Below are 7,677 nucleotides of genomic sequence, written 5' to 3'. Positions count from 1 at the left end.
GTCCTGGCATGCAAATCTTTTCACACAAACTACTTCCCCGTCACCGAGCCACTAAGGCATGTGAGGCCCTTTGGATTATCTTGTTATTTCAAAACTTGGTTATGTTTTTCAGTGAAAACTGTAAAGCTTTGATATTTAACAGACAGTACCATTCACCTTACTGGCTTCCTTTTTCTCCGTCCAGGACCCCTGCGAGAAAGAGGTTCCTGTAATTCACCGGCGTATCCTGTGTCTAGTGTGTGCTTGTTATTTAACCTGTCCTAATATATGAAGGAAAAAATCATGACGATATTCTATGATAATCAAGAAAACCACTCAGTGCTCAAGTGGAAGGAAGCATACCTGAGGAGCGTGCTCAATATTTGCCTTTTCCTAATGTATGAGAGAAAACTGTCAACAACAAAATTATACAGTAATCAGGGAAACCTCGGTGCTCAGGTGGAAGGGAGCGTACCTGAGGAAATGAATCTGGACCATCATCCTCTCCGAAGTTAATATTTTGGTAATAGTTAAACAACAATTGAGATATATCCGCAACCTAACCAACCGATTAGGAGTTGATGAGCATAATTGTAGTTCTGGCCTAGACCAAGTGATAACTCCACAATAACAGAAGAAACTAAAATTAAAATGAAAACAGGAAATAATAACTTTGGCAAGAAGAAACTTGTGCGAGATTTAATAAATGTGAAAAAAAAAACTATGACCCAAAATTGTAATGTACAAGTTTCTTTTGTTTGTAACAGGTGAAAAAAAGGTATTAACAAATAAAAACTTGACTGCAAACTAGATGAAACTGTAAATGGTTAGCTATTGATATAAATAAATCATAGGGTCCATATGCATATGGATCATGCAAACTTTAGTTCCAAGTATACAGAAAAATGAGAAATATGGCGGGTACCAATTCTAACTCCTGATGTCTTAATATGAACTACTTTAGCCAAACAGGTTTACCTTAACCCAGTCATCACAAAATTCAGAAACTGGCGGGCGGTAAAGATTCACGTGACCATCAACAGTACAGACAGCCTGGTGCACATGAGAATGAGAATCGCACCGAGCCTCTTTCTAGCCGCCGCCTCCTCCTCCAAGAAAAGCTAGGGTTCGTGCCTCTCGTCGGCTCCGCCGCAGGTCCGCCTCGTCTCCGGTGGCCCTAGGGCCATGGGGGCGTGGTGGATCTTGGCAAGGGCCGCCGGGAGGGCTCCGTTGTTAGTCGTTCCTTTAAAATTTGTTAGGGTTTGTGTCCTACTCAGGAAGACGAGACGGTGGCGGCTCCCTGAAGATGGAATAAAGGTCTCCCCGCCTAGTCCCCGTTCCAATGGTGCGTCTAGCACCGTTGGTGAGCGTGTGGAGGTGTGTCTCCGGCGGATCTATCCTCGGTGGATTTGCTCGGATCTGGTTGTGGTTCGTCTATGTTCGTGTGTCTTCAGGTTGGATCCTTTCGATCTACGTTATTCTCCATCAGCAGCGGTTGCTGTTCTGGTGCGCTGGTCCTACGGGGCCTTAGCACGACGATTTCCCGACTGTCTACTACAACAAGTTGTGCCCGACTCCGGCAAGGGAGGGGTGATGACGACGGCGCGCCTTCGGCTCGTTTCAGTGATTGTAGTCGTCGCTAGGTGGTCTATGAATCTGGATGTAATTTTTATTATTTCTAGTGTTCGTTGTACTGCCGTGATGGAAGATGAATAGATTGAAAGTTTTCTCGCAAAAAAAAAACAATACAGACAGCAACAAACAACTGAAATAATGATCCATTAAACAAAAATATTAGGCGAAAAGATGAATACATGAATCTAATATATCAATCAACAGAAATTACCCAGAATTAGGAGCAAATCCTTGTTGAGACCAGGAAATTGACCGTGCACATGGTTCAGTATCACGTGCTAAGGACCACTAGTAGAAAAAGGGTCAAATGTGAGACACATTAGTCCCGGTTTGTAACAGAACCGGCACTAATGTGTCCATTAGTGCCGGTTCCAACGGCTAGCCGGGAGGAACTCTTTAGTACAGGTTCGTGGCAAACCTTTAGCACCGGTTCGTGCCACGAACCGGTACTAATGAGAGTGGTGGCAGGATGTTGTCAGAGTGGGGCCCTTCCAGCACCTTTAGTACCGGTTCGTGGCACGAACCGGTACTAAAGGTCGTCCTATATAAATCCTTCGTCCACCCGCACTCTGTTCTTCCCCCTTTCCCCTCTCCCTCTCTTTTGTTCTTCCCTTCTTCCTCTCGAGTTCATCACAAAATTTGCCCCAAATTTGTCAAGATTTGCAGGCCCTCATCCATTCAAATGATCACCAAGGTTAGCAACTTTGTCCTTTCATCTCTCATTGCTAGATTAGCTCTTGCATTGGTTTATATAGTGATTAATTGTGGGTTTTAGTAATTTAGGAGGAATTATATATGGTAGTATTTGATTTATATGCAATTTGAGGTCAAAATAACACTTAGTTTGCATATGTAGGTGTGGTTTACTTAGTGCCTTCTAAATCTCCGTCGTAACCACCGTCGATCGCCCGCACCGTCCCGTCGCCGGCACCACCTTGTGGTGAGCCTCTTGTTCATGAAATTTTATATTAAAAAATGATGTTTGTGTGATTTGGATATATAGTTACTCGTATAATAATTATCTTACCCGTACGTTGTTTGTTATACATAGTGCCATGGTTTTGATATCCGTCCCCGTCGGCCCTCGTCCTTGTTATGATTCGGATGTGGTATATTCTCTTTTAAAACTATTTGTTGCATTTAGTGTTTATGACAAATAATTATGCCCATCAAGTTGACATAGATATTTTTATCTAGGAGGTATGTGAACCGGAAATTCCAACCGAACCTATTGTCGAGAGGTTAAATTTAGTTGAAAGAGAAAAAGAGTACTTGAAAGAAAAATTGAAAAGAATTGAGGGGGAGAAGATGAAATTGGAGTTGCATGTTGCCGATGTCGTCGATGATCACAAGATCAAGATGGAGAAAATGCGCTTGAAGATTAGAAAGATTAGAAAATATGCCATCGATAGTGAGGCTTGGTATCATTATGCTGTTGGATCAATTGTTACCTTAGTTGCGATCTTGATCGCATTTGTTGTTGCATTTAAATGCTTTAGCTAGAGAGTTATTTGTTTGTTGCATTTAAGTGTTGTATGAACTTTATGTATGAACTTGTATTAATTTGGTCTATTCGGTGTTGTGTAATGAAGATGAGCTGGCAATGGATGTACGATGACCGATGCTCTCCCCAGTTCGTTGAGGGCGTGCATACTTTTCTGCTTGCGGCTGAGGCAAACAAGCGGGCGGATGGTTTTATGCCTTGTCCATGTGCTGGCTGTAAGAATGATCGCAATTACTCTACGTCAAGAACCATTCACGTCCACCTGTTTGAGTCCGGTTTCATGCCCCACTATAATGTTTGGACCAAGCAATGAGAAAGAGGGGTTATGATGGAAGACAATGAAGAAGAAGAGGACGACGACAGCTATCCTGGCCATGGGTTCCCTAAATACGATGATACAACAATGGGGGAAGAAGCTGAGCCAGTAATGCGGGAAGAAGCTGAGCCGGCAATGCGGGAAGAAGCTGAAGAAGAGGCATCAGATGAGCCCGTTGATGATCTAGGTCGGGCCATTGCCGATGCAAAGAGAAACTGCGCAAGTGATTTGGAGAAAAAGAAGTTGCAGCGCATGTTAGAGGATCACAAAAAATTGTTGTACCCGAATTGCGTAGGTGACAAGAAAAAGTTGGGCACCACATTGGAATTGCTGCAATGGAAGGCAGAGAATGGTGTATCTGACAAGGGATTTGGAAAGTTGCTGGTAATGATAAAGGATATGCTTCCAAAGGACAACGAATTGCCCGAGAGTACGTACGAAGCAAAGAAGGCTGTCTGCCCTCTAGGGTTAGAGGTGCAGAAGATACATGCATGCCCTAATGATTGCATCTTCTACCGCGGTGAGTACGAGGATTTGAACGCTTGCCCGGTATGTGGTGCATTGCGCTATAAGATCAGCCGCGATGAGCATGGTGATGTCGAGGGCGAGCGCCCCAGGAAGAAGATTCCTGCCAAGGTGATGTGGTATTCTCCTATAATACCACGGTTGAAACGTTTGTTCCAAAACAAAGAGCATGCCAAGGCGATGCGATGGCACAGAGAAGACCGTAAGAAAGACGGAAAGTTGAGAGTACCCGCTGACGGGTCGCAGTGGAGAAAAATCAAAAGAAAGTACGGGAAGGAGTTTGCAGATGACGCAAGGAGCATATGGTTTGGTCTAAGCGCAGATGGCATTAATCCTTTTGGGGAGCAGAGCAGCAACCATAACACCTGGTCCTGTGACTCTATGTTTGTATAACCTTCCTCCTTGGTTGTGCATGCATGAAGCGGAAGTTCATTATGATGCCAGTGCTCATCCAAGGCCCTAAACAACCCGGCAACGACATTGATGTGTACCTAAGGCCATTAGTTGAAGAACTCTTACAACTGTGGAATGGAACAGGTGTACGTGCATGGGATGAGCACAAACAGGAAGAATTTGACCTAAAGGCATTGCTGTTCGTGACCATCAATGATTGGCCTGCTCTCAGTAACCTTTCAGGACAGACAAACAAGGGATACCATGGATGCACGCACTGTTTGGATGACACCGACATTATATATTTGAATAGTTGTAAGAAGAATGTGTACCTGGGACATCGTCGATTTCTTCCGAGCAGGCATCCCGTAAGAAAGAAAGGCAAGCATTTCAAAGGTGAGGCGGATCAGCGGACGAAGCCTCACCACCGTACTGGTGCTGATGTACATGATATGGTCAAGGATTTGAAGGTGATATTTGGAAAGGGTCCTGGCAGACAACCTGTTCCAAAGGACGCTGACGGACACGCACCCATGTGGAAGAAGAAATCTATATTTTGAGACCTGCCATATTGGAAAGACCTAGAGGTCCGCTCCGCAATCGACGTGATGCACGTGACGAAGAATCTTTGCGTGACCCTGCTTGGCTTCTTGGGCGTGTATGGGAAGACAAAAGATACACCTGAGGCACGGGAGGACCAGCAATGTATGCACGGAGAAGACGGCATACATCATGGTCATGCAAGCTACGCTCTTACCAAAGAAGAGAAGGAAATCTTCTTTGAATGCCTGCTCAGTATTAAGGTACCGTCTGGCTTCTCGTCGAATATAAAGGGAATAATAAACATGGCAGAGAAAAAGTTCCAGAACCTAAAGTCTCATGACTGCCACGTGATTATGACGCAACTGCTTCCGGTTGCATTGAGGGGGCTTCTACCGGAAAACGTTCGATTAGCCATTGTGAAGCTATGTGCATTTCTCAATGCAATCTCTCAGAAGGTAATCGATCCAGAAATCATACCAAGGTTACAGAATGATTTGGTGCAATGTCTTGTCGGTTTCGAGTTGGTGTTCCCACCATCCTTCTTCAACATCATGACGCACGTCCTAGTTCAACTATGCGAAGAGATTAACGTTTTGGGTCCTGTATTTCTACACAATATGTTCCCCTTTGAGAGGTTCATGGGAGTCTTAAAGAAATATGTTCATAACCGTGCTAGGCCAGAAGGAAGCATCTCCAAGGGCCATCAAAATGAGGAGGTCATTGAGTTTTGTATTGACTTTATTCCTAACCTTAAGCCGATTGGTGTTCTTGAATCGCGGCATAAGGGCAGACTGGATGGAAAAGGCACGCTAGGAGGGGAACAAATAATATGTATGGATGGACATTCTCTCACTGAAGCACACTACACATTTCTACAGAATTCCGCCTTGGTGGCTCCGTATATGGATGAACACAAGAATTTGCTACGCTCCAAACACCCGGAGTGGTCTGATGACTGGATTACACGTGAACAAACCAGGAGTTTCGCCAGCTGGTTGCAGACACGTACCATGCATGACACCTCTATTGAAGATGACCTGTACTTGCTGTCCCAGTTACCATCTTCGAATATAATGACTTTCAAAGGGTACGAGATAAATGGTAATACATTTTACACGATCGCCCAAGATAAGAAGAGCACCAACCAAAACAGTGGTGTCCGCTTTGATGCAGAAACCAAGATGGGAAAGGAAACATATTATGGTTATATACAGGACATATGGGAACTTGACTATCGACGTGGTTTAAAGGTCCCTTTGTTTCAGTGCAAATGAGTCAATATGACACGAGGCGGGGTAACGGAAGACCCGCAGTACGGAATGACAACAGTGGATCTCAACAATCTTGCGTATGCAGACGAACCATTCGTCCTAGCCAATGATGTGGCACAGGTTTTCTATGTGAAGGACATGTCTACCAAGCCAAGAAAAAGAAAAGATAAGGAAGCGAATGCATCGTACGATGAGCCAAAGCGGCACATAGTTCTTTCTGGGAAGAGAAACATCGTGGGAGTGGATGACAAGACAGACAAGTCAGAAGATTATGAAAAGTTTGATGAAATTGCTCCATTCACAGTGAATATTGACCCGAGCATCCCGTTAAATGACGAAGATTTTCCATGGTTACGGTGCAAAGGGACACACGCGAAGAAAAAGTTTCACACCCAAAGATCTGGGATGTGATCGGCTTCACTAGCTATCATCACTTTCTTCTGTGTTTCGCACCGAGGGGGGAATCTCTGTAATAGTTAGGGTAGTTATGTGTTTTGGCATTCGAAACGCGAAGAAATTTTATGTGCAAACAAATTCACACTAATTTCAAATAATTTAAATTTTAAACTTTCAAATTTGAAAACTACGGGCACTAACAGAAAAAATAGCAGAAAAGAAAGAAAAACTATAGCTGAAAAGAAAAAAACTATATAAAAAAACTACTCAAAAATAAATAGAAGAAAATAAATATAGCAGAAAAGAAAAAACTACTCAGAAATAAATAGAAGAAAAAATAAAGCAGAAAACAAAAAAAAATTCTATTTTTCAATCGTTTACAAAATGACCGTGAAATTGAAAATCACTACAAAATGAACTCTGAAAATGTTGAATTTTGGCCAACTAGATGAAAAACTACTCACAAATAAATAGAAGAAAATAAATATAACAGAAAAGAAAAAACTATAGAAAAAACTACGCAAAAATAAATAGAAGAAAATAAAGCAGAAAAGAAAAAAACTATAAAAAAATTGGGGCGCTGCCCTGTGGGCCTAAGAGGCCACAGGTGTGTAATTACAGTCCTTAAAGGCCCAGCAGACTCACAAGGCAGCGCGCAGAGTTTAGGGCCACAAGCCTGCTAGCTATATAGAGGAGTTCGAAGTGGTAGCCGTGGCTGGGTTTATAAACCAGTGCGGCTGCCCTTCGCCCGGCGAGGTGGGACTAAACTTTGGGGTGGCAGCGCGACCCCTTTAGTACCGGGTCGTGGCACAAACCGGTACAAAAGGGGGGGCCTTTAGTACCGGTTTGTGCCACCACTCGGTACTAAAGGGGGTCGCTTCCCGCCGCTTGGCCTGCCCAAAACAGGCCTTTAGTACCGGTTGGTGGCTCCAACTGGTACTAAAGGTGCCTTCTATATATACTCGACTTATGAAATTTTCATTCATTCTCTGTTTCCGTCGTCTCCATCGTCGTCGCCGCCCCCGTCCCCGTCGCCGCCCTCGTCTCCGTCACCGCCCCCGTCCCCGTCGCCGCCGTCGCCGCCCCGGGCCTGCCCCCGTCCCCGTCGCCGCCCC

At 44.2% G+C, this 7,677-nt stretch overlaps 1 long non-coding RNA gene across 2 annotated transcripts; it reads right to left on the bottom strand.

Annotated features, from left to right (window-relative positions):
* Positions 1 to 342: 342 nt before the first annotated feature.
* On the bottom strand, positions 343 to 1,033 carry LOC119305049. Of its 2 annotated transcripts, XR_005148528.1 has the most exons (3): positions 958 to 1,033; positions 455 to 538; positions 343 to 372 (listed from the first exon to the last, which is right to left on the bottom strand). It is a non-coding gene; the product is annotated as an uncharacterized LOC119305049 (long non-coding RNA). The 2 variants fall into 2 exon arrangements; XR_005148529.1 differs by lacking the exon at positions 343 to 372 and having other exon boundaries at positions 454 to 538.
* Between the last annotated feature and the right edge of the window lie 6,644 nt (positions 1,034 to 7,677).

This window comes from Triticum dicoccoides, chromosome 5B, assembly GCF_002162155.2.
Source record: "Triticum dicoccoides isolate Atlit2015 ecotype Zavitan chromosome 5B, WEW_v2.0, whole genome shotgun sequence".
Lineage (NCBI taxonomy): Eukaryota > Viridiplantae > Streptophyta > Magnoliopsida > Poales > Poaceae > Triticum > Triticum dicoccoides.
The sequence above is the reverse complement of the archived record's forward strand: the minus strand, read 5'-3'. Positions and strand labels throughout refer to the sequence as shown.